We start from the raw sequence: 14,938 nt of genomic DNA on the forward strand, positions 1-14,938 counted from the left end.
GTAACGAGGTATTTGCATGCTTTTTAAATCAAAGAATATGTATTTTTTTTTAAATCCAAATTAGAGTAACGTTTATTTTGTTAAAAATTAATCATGTACTAAGCTTGCCATTCTCGAAGTTCCATACCTTCCAGAGCCCTCTGAAGTTTCCTACACTCAAGAGGGTGGCAGCACCTACTATGGGAACCACTACACTAGACGCACATTGGAGAGCAACGCTAACCAAATCCTGATGCCATTCCTTCATAAATGTTTGAAGTTCGAAAACTGAGTATTGGGAGCACATCTGAAAGTACTTCAATATTTAGATTACGATTACGTTGTTTGGAATAAAACCATGTGAGAATTTTTCGTGTCACGTCTAACCCGAGTTCTCGATAGAATTCGTCCGCCTAGTCCTTGACCCTTCTTTTTTATGCAGATGATGAACAAACGAATTTGCCTTGTTTTAATTGTAAATTGTGCAACAGAGTTGAAACGAATTTGCATGAAAGTTCTTCAAATTCGAGGACTTCCAAGCCATGTTGTGCTTGGTAAGAAAAAATTGTTTTTATAGTGTACATTATAAGTTTGCGTATAAAATTTACTCGTTATACAAGTTTACAATAAATTTTTGAAGACGACGGTGATTTTGTTTTTAAATTCTTTCCGTCCTGTGGGCACCGAGGGTCTTTTTTCCCATCGTAGTTTCGGCTAGACCCACAGTGGAGCTGCCATGTGGCGAGGAACGGGGCCCGGCACGGATAACTAATAAAGTGCATGATACTTATCAATATTGTACACTGCTTTAGTACATTGTTTGTAAACGTTATTGCAATGCTTCTATTAAATTTTAAAATTTCGATTTTCTGTACTTTTACATTAGACAAGTAATATTTTAATCGATTGAATCTTTAAATTCTGACCGATATATAAGAATAGTCAAGTGCAATTTTTATGATTGCCACAGACACAATAAAGGAAAATTTTCTGCGGTGGAGTGAAAATAAAATCCAATATAGAGGTACCACGCCAAGATTCGACGCGTCGACTTGGCGCTTACGAATTCGATTGATAAATATGCGTGCTACTATATTAGGTTACTTTTAATATTAAATGCGGTCGTGAATAATCGTTTCCTGTAATTATTTCAAGAGTTTTATTTAATTTCATTCATAGATATTTGCATTTTGGGAATATAATGTTTGAAGCAGAGTTCATTGATTTCTACACTTATACTGCAGCCAAAGTTCTGTTAAAATTACAGAATACCAGTTTTAAATTTATGTGTAACTTAATTAATACAATATTGCGAAATCATTTCAGTTTAAACACACTTTCCTGAATAATCAAGAAAGCCTTCTAATATATTAGCATCAATCGAATTTGAACGCGCCAAGTCGACGCATCGAAGTTTTGGTGTGGTACCACTTTATTGGATTTTATTTTCCCTCCACGTCAGAAAATTTTTTTATATTATATCTGTGGCAATCATAAAAAGTTGTCTACATTATATTTTACTATTCTTATACATTTTCAAAAGGAAACAATGCACCAAAGCTATAAAAAATATATGTATTGTATCTTTAAAATGCTTTCCTTTAGCTGATTAAAAATGGGTTGATACAAAAGGATTCTTTGTTCTTCACATATGCCTAATACAATATTCTGCACGAGAAAATACTCTAGAGACAACTGTCTCTCTCTTCAATAATTATGTCCCAGTCTTGTTATAAAAAGGGATGTGCACTGTAGGTGTTTGAATTGGGAGATTCGCGCAAACGCCCAATTCTTAGGATAACAACAAATCTCTAATTACAAAACAAAATATTAATGTTTTTTATTAATAATTTTCATCCTGCGATAAATATAAGTCCGACACGTGATTTAGTGGTACACAATCTTCAATAAAATTGGATTAATGAAATAAATCAACGTAACATATGGGCGATCTGCCAAGAGGGTTACCTTCCAAGACGATTTTCTATGGGGAAACTGTATTTAGGTGTTAGACACGTTGAATTTTTCGGATTTTCTTCACGAGGAAAACCCGTTGGTGAGGCGCAAACCCGCAACCAGTGTCCACTCGGCAACTGATGACACCCTGTTAGCCCATTGTATTAAATATCTTGTTGCGTCTACTAAATCATACATTATACAGTCGGAGAAAATTTTGGGCAAGGAACTCTTTCATGCGCATTTGAATCTTATTAATTTTAAAAAATAAAATATATTTTAAAATTTCCTCTTTGTATTTTACCATAGAGCATAAGTCAAAAATATTTTTGTTAAAATCCATTTTTCCTTTATTAGTGTGGAAAGTAGATTAAGCGCAGTTTTGTACAATTACACATACCGTGTAATATTAAAACCCAATTATCTGGATTAAGTATTGATTTATCTTTCAAAATTCATGCATTTTATCAATTGATAAGCTTCGTGTTATGATAAATTGTTTTGTCCACGAACAATCTCGACGCAAATTTGTGAACAAACGCATTTCCTTTACATACGACCTTTGATGTTATTTATAATTAATAGTTTATGCGCTCTTGTTGTTTCAGCAAGAATTTGAAGTTTGTTTAATTAATTATTTCTAACGAATACTCCATTTAATTAGTTTAATAGTGTTGACACTTTATACAATATTAAAACTATTAATGAATTTTTGAGGAAAAATAGACAGCAATGAATTCAACTTCTCTTGCTGAATGTAGTTTCAATTGGACTGCAATTTAAAAAATTGTAGACCTATAAATTCCCACTGCCGTCCGTCTTTCTTCCCTTATTTCTAGAACGAAGTTAGATAGATGAAAGCCAAGACCAAATACGAAAAGCTTAGGGCAGGAGGCCCGATTAACTATGTACGAACTTCCGGTTTGGACCGGAAATTACGTTATTCCAATTTTTAAAAAATTCCCTTTAAAAGAGTTAAATACGTGACCGGAATGACTTTTGCTAGCAGAAAAAGTTTAACGTACAGAGGCAAGACATTACTAATTTTAGGTGGAGAGCATATAAATTAAACAAATTAAAAATTGCAGCCCGGCATTGTGACGATGTCGGAATAAATAAATCCTCGTAATGAATTTATAGTGACTATAAATTTAAATGAAATTAATATTGATATTACCAAATATCGACTTAGTCATGCTGTAACTATAAATTTGATACATTTCTTGATAAATATGATTAGAGTTAGGCAATATGTCTCGCAATTGTACGTAGAAACAAACAATAGTTACAAAACTTTAATAGTCGCTATCCTTGACTCTAATATGGTCTAATAATAATAATAATAATATTAATAGTACGTGTTCAGCATCCTGGTTCGATTTAATATTCGAAATTACGATTTGCTTCAGTGAATTAGATTCACATAAACCGAAATTTGAATCAGTCTCTCAATGTTTTAGAAAAAAATTCTAGCATTTTCTTTAAAAACTTGAGATGAAATCCGAAATGATTTCTGTTTCTCATCGACTGTTGTCACGTTTAGATGCCAGCATACCCACTTGTAGAATGAATGTTTATGTTGAAAAAGTAGAAAATATAAGCGTATTAATGTTAAATAATATTAGGTGGTAAATACAAGGTATGTCTGACAGTCTTTTTAGGAAACTAAATTCGAATCAAATCGGGCACTCAGCAATTTTTCCTGTGGTCTTTTCTGAATATGTAGATATGTTTCTCAACCAGAGTCATTACAAGTCTAGTTGAATCTATACATAGAAAATAAAAGCCATCTTAGTTGTCTTTATGCAAAGATTTTTTTCAACTCTCTTTCTCATAAGCACAAAACCTTTTTGCAAATTCATTATTGTTTCGTCCAGGTTCTTAGTAAGGGATCATCATGATATATCGTGACTAAACCAAACCATTCATGCCCGTCAGTTGTTCCTCTTTGGTAGAGAAAATAAAATTTATCATGAAAACAAGAGCAGCTCTGACCCGAAATAAGATCTCACCAACAACAAAAAATAGAAAATGTATCTAATTTCATTTTTTTTAAAACAAAAATAAAACTAATTCGATTTTCCACTGCATCGTCATCTTTAAGCATAGTACTTTAGCACCAAAAAACTTTTCTCGTCTTTTCTTGTTTTTCTCAGATTTAGTATTACAAATAAATGTTTCTTAATAAAAATATTGATTTTATTCCAGGACACGATTTACGAGACTTAGATCATGTATCTACCTAAGCGTGACGCCCTAATACTGCCAGTTAATTAAACCATGAAGTAATTAAAATATTATTTTACATTTTACTTATTTTAATTTAACGTGAAGCATTGTAATCGAAGTTAATACCGACGTCTGCGCCAAAATTTTAAAGTTGATTCGCAGAACTCCATCAAATTACATTCTAAAGTACTGTATTGAGTTTCGGTGAAGATTTAATATATTATTTTGAGTGAATCAATATCAAACTGTTTACGAACCCAAATCATGTGCTAATATGTTTTTTTTTTTTTTTATTACTACTCTTTCTGCTCTATAGGCACTAAAAGGTTCTTTTTATCAAGTCCATTATGGGTTCGGCCGGGCCCACAATGAAGCAGTCAAGTGGTGAGAGACGGGATGGACAGACTACTGGTGGGGTTTTCGGCCCGTCCGGATTCGATCCCGGATGCCCCAGAGCGGAGGCCGTCATCTTAATCGCTCGAACCTTAACGAGTCAGCTCTTGGTTTTCATGGACGAAGTGTGACGATTACGCAAATTCATTATGTATTATGTAACCGTCATACTTCTGCATCCGTACAAAATGTCACGGAAAGAATTTAATATTTTGTAGTTAATGTGATTATAATACCCTCAGATTTCTCTTTGAAATGCTGCCTTGAGTTCTCTTAATATTTTATAAACAGACTAATTAAAATATTAAACTAGATTTATCGCTAAAATTTCCGATGATAATTTACAAAACTGACATTGAAAATGTTAATTTGGAAAATTATCATCATCATCATCATCCCGCTCACTAATCATTTTAGATGCAAAATCGTCGTCGTATGCTTGTTTCAAATATATTGCTACTGTAGGTTGAATTTAATACGTAAATTCCAATTAAATTCTATATTCAAAGCACTGAAATTATATATATTGTACATAAAACCAACTTTATTGGGTATTAAATCCATTTACAATCGTTAAAACTGTGGTTGGACAGGTTGGCCATATAATCCTTACGAGATGGTGCGTTAGAAGTCAGTCAAGTTGTCTTACAATGAAATTACACAGTCAAATCTCTATTAACGACCACCTCTCAAAAATGGCCACCTCTAAATAACAGCCATTTTTTATGTTCCTGTCAGTGGCGGTGTTCAGAGGCTTGACTGTATGCACACAAAGTATATTTTGCAGAAAACCGATATCAAATACCGATGAAAGAAAAAATAATGTAAATTCTAGATTTTTATTCTCGTGAATTGTTATATAAGTTGATTTAATATTAAATTACTATAGAGAACATACTGATTAGCGCAAATTTCCATTATAAACACAATTAAGAATAAGACAGAAAAGGAATAAAATTATATAACAAGATAAATGACCTTTAAATGCTGGAGTCTTGTTACATGTATATTGATGTTACCTTCTGCATATAATTAATAATGATAACGGGTATGAAAATATAATTAAATTTTTATGTAGCTTGTATTATCAGATAATTTGCTAATTAAGAAGTTTCGAGCTTAACATCTCACAACATTCGCTTTTTAATGTGAAAGTTCGGTTTATTTATCTTAAAATAACGTTGTAATCGAAGAAGTTTAATTTCTTGAATTATCCGACCCTTTCATTAATTTTCGTTGTAAACACAGAAATTTTATACTTTGAAGTCGCTTCGGTTTTCTTCTACGTACAAAACATATAACACTAAGTAATCAATGGAATGGATATTGTTTGAGGATGATCATAATTCACGCCAAGTCGTCATTCTTCCTAGGAAAATTTTAATGATAAAAATCGTTAACAATATTTCTAATATTAATTATGCTGAAAATCAAACAAACATTTCATTACATATAAAATATTTGGTTGTATATACATTATAGTATGTTAATTAGGTCATTCAAAGTCTTCCTGACGAGAATCTTTAGCTGACCTCATCGGAAGTTTGATACAAAGTACGGCTCGACGCCTAGTAATTCTGACTAGAAATTACAATAAAAAAAATCCAGGAACGAGTTGTGTAACTTTCCTGGCAAAAAACATTTAAAATTGCATAATAGCAAAAAGCTTAATTTTAAGTGTACAGATGAGTTTTATTTTTAAAAAAATTGCAAATGCTAATAACGAGTAACATCTTAAGTCCAACCCCACTCGAAATAAGGCACGTAAGACCCCTCGACGTTTACCCACAAAAATTGAATGGAACCGATGACTAAAATACACTACACCTCGCTGCAAAATTTCAGAAATTTTCGACTAAAGGCACAGGAGTTATTTAGCTTCAAATTGGGTAAACAAAATCGTGCCCCACTCACACACATATAGAAAAAAACCCAAAATATTTTGCATTTCTCGACGTTTGAAGATCCCGAGTCAAAAATACAAAAATCTTGCAGGTCATTTCTTATCCGATCGCCATACTTTCCCTGTTATATAATAACAGCCAGAAAAGTAAAAATAATAATTTTTTTTTCTTATATTACGTTGAAATATTAATGCTCGATAATGTTAAAAATCTCGTGTTAGATAAAATATATTTTTATTTTTTTTTATTTTTTATTTATTGCTTGCAATAATGCAATACCGATCTCTCGTCTATGACAAAATTCCCTCTCGAGAGACTACTCTTAAATATATAAAATAAAACTTACTCTCATCCAATATAAACGATATCGATTAGAATTTTACAACAGCCCGCTATAATAACGTTGTAATTATTGATTTCAGCCTAAATTATTGATTATTATTCAATAATTTCACTTAAAAAATTATTTTAAAATACCTCTCTCATATTTTTTTTAATAATAATTTTGAGAATTTTTGCAGAAATCGCTTAACTTTCAATACCTTATTTTATCAAATAACTTTAAAAATATCTGTTTATATTTTAATCAATTTTCTCTATTAATTAAGATCACATGCTCCGTATAGCCGGAAAATGTCGACTGAATGGTTTGTTATCAAAGTATTCAGTTAAATTTATATTAATTTATTCGTAGAATTAATTAAAGGGCGAAATTTTCTGCCAATTTCTGCATAATAAAATGTAGCTGATTATTATATTTATTTAGCAGCTTGTTTCAAATTATTCCCTGTAGTAACTTCTATTAATTCGAAATTTAAAATGTAGATAATTCGTTTAAAATTATAACAGTTCCTTCAAATTTAACAACTAAAAACGAAGAAGAATATTAAATTTAATATTGATAATACCTTAATACGTCTAACTAAATTAGTTAATATTTACGTACATTTAAATGTGTTTAATCGATAAATTCTAGACACTGGTTGGGCAAGTTTTGCAAAGTTATCTGAAGAAATCGTTTCTTTACATAGCAGCAAAGCAAGACAGTGAAGTTAACCCCATAGGGAAAACCAAATTTATTTTCCTTTTAATTTTATTAAAGTTGGCCTTACCTATTACTTTTTACGCTGATAACAAACTCATTTTTATACAAAAAATTCTTAAATAAAAATAAATAATTATATATTTCTAAAAAAACTGAAAACAGCGAATTTTGAACTTAAATGCAGCATCAAGGATCAATTTAAATTTTATGAGTGGAACTTCTATACTTTGTATTTGTTTATATCGAATCCTTTTATTTCCGGAGTAATTTATTAATTTACGAATTTGCATTTAAATCGTTCGTTTACACGTGAAGACGAATTGGCTAAGCACGTCCTCATTTGCATTATAAAATGGTTTATGATGATCAGCGATAAAATTAATTACTAAAATGACACTAGTGTATAAATGAATTTATAGAGACGTGAAATAAAAATTAATCTTAATTAACTAACATCTATGTTAGTTAACTGTATTGTCTTTTAATGGCAATTAATGGTTATTTAAGGGTAGGATAAATTTTCATCATAAAACAACTAACATAGTTAATTGTACTGTATATATGATACATTATTATAATTAGTTGTATTGTAAAATAGTAATTGTAATTAACTATGTTACAGTTAATTGTATTATTAAGTCGATCATAACTTGTTAAATGTAGGCTATGATTATACTAATTTAGGAATTAAGATGAATTATTTCAGAATAGTATACATTTTTTCGTCAGTTTGACGTCATTTCTATATATATATTTTTTTTTTTTTTTGTAATGGGTAAGGCAAGGACATCTAGGCACTAAAATAAATATAAACATTTATAAAAAATTATATGATTTTTAGTGATTAGATATCCTAGCCTTAGTAATGGGGATGCGTAAACTGACGTCAAAATTGGGTTAGGTTAGGTTCTGGGTATGTATTAGGGTGTACAGTACACTGGCAAAACGAATAGAATTCTCGTTATTAATTAAAATTATAGTTCGTTTGAGAAGACAGGATGACCCAAAAATCATTTAATATATAGCGCGGTTAACCGTTTTTTGGCCCACCCTGTATCCATTCTAATATATTAAAAATGTTAATAAATTCTGAATACAATGACAAATCTATCCTCATGTAAATTTCAATTAAGATTTATTCAATTATTCGTTTACAATATATTTACCTTGAACTCTCTTCAGAATGTTGATTTCAATCATTGCCAATTCAATTTATACGAGTTGAACAATTCTACTTAACGTTATTCTAGTAATTTAGCTAAACGGTCGACAATAAAAATAAAATATTTCGAGCATTTTGTAAAATGCTTGTTAAGTTAAAGCTTTATCGAGGTTGTTAATGAAATAATTTCCGTTAATAGATCACTTCCGAACTGATTACGTAAGAAACTGAATTTTAAATCGGCAATATTAAAGATCCGAGTTAGCAGTTCGGTGTTATCCGGATGGCTTTACATCGAAACTAAGTGAAAACGTTTCGGAGTTAATGAATTTTTAAAGATGTAATAAATTTTTCAGTAAATTTGCGTGATATTGAAAATGATGGCGATAAGCTTCCACACGAGTACTTTGTCTAACGCTAATATAGTTACCGATTCACCGATTAAAAGACCAAATTCCCATCAGTAGCAGAGAGTGGATAAAACCACTAAACACTGGTAGTTTTCGTGGGTTCGTGCCTCCCCCGGTCACGTGGGGCTTTCTTCACGTTTCTAATCATAGCGTTTAAATCGAAGTTTGACCATTAAGATCACATTTAGCCAGTCACTTTTAATAGCTTTCTGTGAGGTCCAGATAGTCCGAAACTCATTAAACGTACAAAAAATCAAGTCATTTGAGAAAATATTTTGTTATAAGTATGAAATAGACTTGTCGCGAAGGTACGAAATAAACAATACGGTCCAAAAATGTAAAAATCTGGGAGGTCATTTTTGCCGAATCGCCATACTTTCCCTCGGTATAACAGACGAGAAAGTAAAAAGTATAGATTATTTTATTGTGTTATTTTTTTTATATAAAACTCATCTCTACCCTCAAAATTGAGTTTTTTTAACACTTCATAACAACTAATATAAAAAGTTTTTTAAATAAAATCTTTTAACAAATGGTGCGCGCAATTTTAACTCTGTCGAAAATGTTACGCGACTCGTTACCGAATTATTTATTACTTTTAAAGCAATATCATAATTTTAAAAAGTTCTCCACGTATTGGAAAAACACGTTAAAATAAAACAATAGATATAAAATTAAGTGGTAGATACATCAGGTTTGTTTCTTACTTGTTAATTAAATAAAATAAAACATATGACTTTATACTCACGGAAAAATTTCGAACACGGGATAATGTATAAGGATTTATTGCCACTTTGGGACAATTATCCAAATATATATAACGACACAAGCCATATATAACAACTTTCTGATTCACATTAATGAAAATTTTCCATCATTTGCTATTTATAATACTAATTAAAAGGCACTCAAATGCAAATTATTTGATATTGATTATCAGAAGAGTCAGTCCGCATTTTTCACTGTATTCAACAGTTTAAATCCAGTAAATTTTAAGAAACATACAGTAAAGCCTGCGTAAACCGGAATCGCACGGTACCGAATTTGATAGGTTTCCGCTTTAAACAGGTTTTTTTTTTTTTTTTTTTAAACAGAAAATCGCTCCGTTTCGAAGAATTTTTCCCATTTAGTCAAGTTTCCGTTTTATTCGGGTTACATTTTGGACAGGTTTTATTCTTTCTATTAATCAACATTCGCGTACAGTTTGCTTACAGAAATGTTTTGTATTTAAATACTCCCATTATCGGTTATATACTACACGAATTTACGCTGGTTAACTGACTTTTAGAGCAAAGATTATATTATCATTTCATTAAAATATTTTACCCGCTTACAAACTAAAAAAAAATTGTTCAAAATGAGATACTTCGATACAAAAATTACGACTCCTTACCTAATTATATTTAACAATTCACGATTCATGTTTACATGTACACACCCAAAGCAAGGCTAACTGACTTTTGAACCACATGATATTAATCATTCCTTAACTATTGTATTATAAATCATTTAAATAATGGATTCGAATTTCGAGCAACAAAAATTGGAGGCACTTATAAACGTGTAAATCAATAACTTGTTATTTTAATGGACTGTAGAGAATCTACATTTTGTGGGATGGGTATACAATAAAGCAAAATGCAGTTAGCCAGTCTAAAATGTTTCCAAGGATTAAAAAGAAAAAAACTATAAAATTTCGCAATGAATATCTGCATGTTTATATTTTTGTCTCCAATTTTAGATACAAGTCAACCCCATCCTGCATTATCATCATCTGATATTTCCCAGGATGCCATAGGTTAAAAGTGGAAGCACGCCAAAACTGTAAAATTTTATCTGATATTCACATAATATTGACTCAAGTACTTAAAGTTTTAAAATCCTGGAAAGTTTTATAATGATTAAAAAGAAAAAAAGTCAAAGGTAGAAATTATAAAATTCACAAAGGATTTCTACAACAAAGTAATATAGTATAGCTCTGAGAAACTTTGACAATATCTTTTTAAAACTTTCTTGCACGTCTTTAGCAATTTTATGCTAATCAAAAAATAATAAAAATAATAATAATAAATTCAAAATAATAAATTCTCCAAAGAATGAAATGTAAAAGCTTTGAATTTCACATTACATTTTGCAATTTTAGCTTTAAGATTTCTAAAAAAAGATATGTTAGATTAGTTACATCAATTAAATATTGTGTTAAACATTGAATGAATTAAAAGATATGTAGCCAATTTTAACTCTTACTGCAAAGACAAATCCACTTCAGAATCCAATATGAATCTCTGACATGGATAACAAACCAGAGTTTGCCTCTCTATCATTTAACTGACTCCAAGTCTATACTGTACATATAACCTATAGCAGCAAGAGCCATGAAGTAATTGATATAATATATATAGTGTGTTAGTGTCTTGCAAAAACAACCCAATTAAATTACTTTAATTTATATATGAATTAGAAGTTATATGTTGACTATAATTTTATAAGTATAAAAGTGAAATATGAATATTCATATTACACTCAAACCTGTTTTTGTGCAGTCTATTTTTGTGCGATTTCTTTTGTGTGATTTTTTGTGTGCGGTATATGAATTTCAATCAAATTGGTATACTGTACAAAAATAATTGCACAAAACACATTGCACGTATAAAAAAATCGCACAAAAAAGACTGCACAAAAACAGGTTTGAGTGTATTTTATAACAAGATAATGTAATAAAATATGAACTAAGATAAGGAAGATATGTTTTATGAATGACTTTTAAATTAAAAAATGAAAAGTTAATTACACCTTTGTACATATTATAAAGGTTATATTATATATATAATTTTAAATTAGAAATTAATCCAAAATTAAAATATATTTTTCTATATTAGTAAAAAGATCATTCGTGGAAAATTGATCAGAGAATACAAAGTATTTCCCAAAAAAATTATAAAATAAAAAGAAATATTACATAAAAAGTATCACTTATATTTTTGAATTCTCGAAGGATTTAGAATTTATACTGAGTTCAGATGTGTTAACCAGGTTATTGAATTTATTAGTGCATCTAAATAGTCAAATATACAATAACCAGTCTGTTTGACCTAAAACAAAATAAGAACAACATTGAAGATTTTAACTGATTGCATATCAATTGAATCAGAATATTAATCCAATAGGAAATTAAAAACTTCAAAGATAATTAAGCATTTTAAACAATTGAAAAATCAATCCACAATATCGATTTCAAGGCAGTGAGGCTTGAAAAATAATATGAATATTAAATAAACTAATTTTCTAACCAATAAAAAATTTATAGATCAAATATCAAATTAAGTGTTCACTCAAAAACTATTCAAAGTGTTTTTTATAATACAAAAACAATTTTTATACAGTAATTATGTCAAATATAATAATTATATGCAATTCAAATTTCATGTTTAACTGGAGTTTGCTTATAAATTATGAACTGATCAAAATGTGACAGGTACTTGTAGGAACTATTAGACAATTTTATCATATCTTCCAATGAAAATAAGAATACAATAAATTATTTATTACAATAATAAGATTTGCAAGAAAAAGCTGTTAAGAGTTGATATTTTACCATATTTTTGTCATCTCTTTTTAATCAAATATAAATATTTTTATAAAAAATCATTTATTTGTAAATTTAAAAAAAGATAGAGGAGTATAAACTTAATTACATTGTACAATATAAACTGATTTAAATTCATAGTGATTATAAATTAGAATTTTCCTCTAAAGCACATTTTAGCAGCAGCTGAAACACCTTGTTTAAAATCAATATTTCATTATGGAAGAGGAAAGTAAATTTGATCAGCATAATCACATGTGAGAGAAAATTACACTCCAATGATATTTCTTTACTATTAGATTAAGGAAGTGTAATCTAATAGAACATAATATAACATGAGACATTCTAACAGGAGAACCAAAATAATAAGAGCTAGGAACATAAGAAACTGTTGTCATTTACTCAAACTGTTAATGTTATGTATTTGTATAAGCCTTTCTTTTTAAGTAAAGGTGAAGACAGAGCCTCTTTTCACTTTACATCTAGCCTTTTTGTGCTTCCAAACTATTATAATGCCAAGAGTTTATACAGAATTTTAAATTTAAATTTTATTTCTGACACAATCAATATTTCATTACAATCCCTGAATTCCTGTACAAAATTTAAAAGTTAATATTTAGAAAGAAAAATTTAAAGAAACAAAATTTATACATCGTGTGGAAGAGAATTCATGACTTCAGTTCATGCTGAACGTACAAGAATCTTTTAAATTACAAAAATATCATTAAAATTAACTGATTATATAGTGAAAATAAAATTTTCTTTATAAACATAGCACAAATTTAGCCTTAGTAACATCAAATATATACATTTCATATAAATCTAAAAATTATTACAGTATTTATATTATTATCTATAAATTGATTGAAACATTAAATATTTTAAATTTTAACTTGACTAAAATAACTTACATCCTATATTTTATATACCATTAAGTTACCTAACTGAATGTTTTATATAAATGTTTAAATTTATTCAAAATTATAGATTTTATAGGAAATATAAAAAAACAATTTTGCAATCACATGCAATAAAATTTCACATGAAAGTAAATTTAAAAAACACTTCCTGTTTATAACTGGATCATATTTTTGAAAACTTCTATTCCAAATAGATTATGAGATAAGAAGTTTATATAGACAAAACAACAATCAGCTTATCTCAGGAAGAAAAGAGAACTGACTATGCCAGTTCAAAATGCAAATTATTTTAAAAATTATATAACAGCTGTAATGTAAAATATGAAAAATTATCTTACAATATTCTAAATTTAACTGATTTTAGAATTAATTATTGCTATAATTGCATTATTTAATAGAAAAAGTGATTGAAAGATTACAAGAAGCTGTCAAATTTTAATTGCCAAATTGCAACATTATCAAAAAATAATTGCATATAGAATTGGTAGCATAGAAATAATATATTTTAATTTTCATATAAATTCATTTAAATTAATAAAAAATATGATTTTGTAGAGAAGATTAACTTTTTTAAAAAATCAAATAGTAATAATTTTTAAAATTTTTTCTAAAAAGCCTGTTTTCAATTTAAATGCTAATTATTAATTAATTGACATTTTTTATAACAAATCAAACTATTGAACATTGAGATTGAATAAATGGTGATTCTTTTTTCAGCAGACTGCCTTCAATTTAATTTTTAAACTTAATCGCCATCTGACGAAATTCTACAATTTAACAAATCAACTGTAAGTTTATATTTTCTGAAATATTTTCTTCAATACCTGATTATCTTATTCAAAAAAGAATGAATGTACTTTGTTGTATTTATCAACCATTAAAATTAATGTCCACTTTTTAAATAACACTCGTCGAAAGACGTTACTGCAAGTTTATATTTTCATATTAAAAAATAAACTAATTATTATTGATTAAAATATTAAATGAAATTACTTCCTCAATAAAATAATTAGCCTAGATCTTCATTTTACATTCATTTTCTCAAGTTAAGAAAACATTCACAACTATAAAGATAAGTGAATCAAATTTCATTTAATACAATGCTTTATATTCTTTATAAATATGATTCACTCTTTTCAGCATTTTTTTTTTTTTATAAGATGGTAGAATTACAACTTTAATCATATCATATTTCCATGAAATAATGTATATTTTTTAATTCATAAATGAAAACTTTAAACCAAATATGTAATATATTTCTTTCCATTTAAGTTTACTTATAAACATCTTATAACAATCAATTATTTAGTTGTGTGACCATTAAAAAGGTAGAAAACATTTATTAAATTTGCCT

The 14,938-nt window shown here is 28.5% G+C and overlaps 1 protein-coding gene and 1 long non-coding RNA gene across 3 annotated transcripts in view; one reads left to right on the forward strand and one right to left on the reverse strand.

The window, feature by feature from the left end:
* The window catches only part of LOC136986781 (uncharacterized), a 110,989-nt gene that overhangs the window by 71,244 nt on the left and 24,807 nt on the right, over positions 1–14,938 (reverse strand). The window lies entirely within an intron of this gene.
* LOC136987192 (uncharacterized) lies at positions 7,068–7,657 on the forward strand. Its single transcript, XR_010882587.1, has 2 exons — positions 7,068–7,108; positions 7,438–7,657. It is a non-coding gene; the product is annotated as an uncharacterized lncRNA (long non-coding RNA).

The sequence above is a fragment of the Centruroides vittatus genome, unplaced genomic scaffold, assembly GCF_030686945.1.
Source record: "Centruroides vittatus isolate TY-2023 unplaced genomic scaffold, ASM3068694v2 contig_1215, whole genome shotgun sequence".
NCBI lineage: Eukaryota > Metazoa > Arthropoda > Arachnida > Scorpiones > Buthidae > Centruroides > Centruroides vittatus.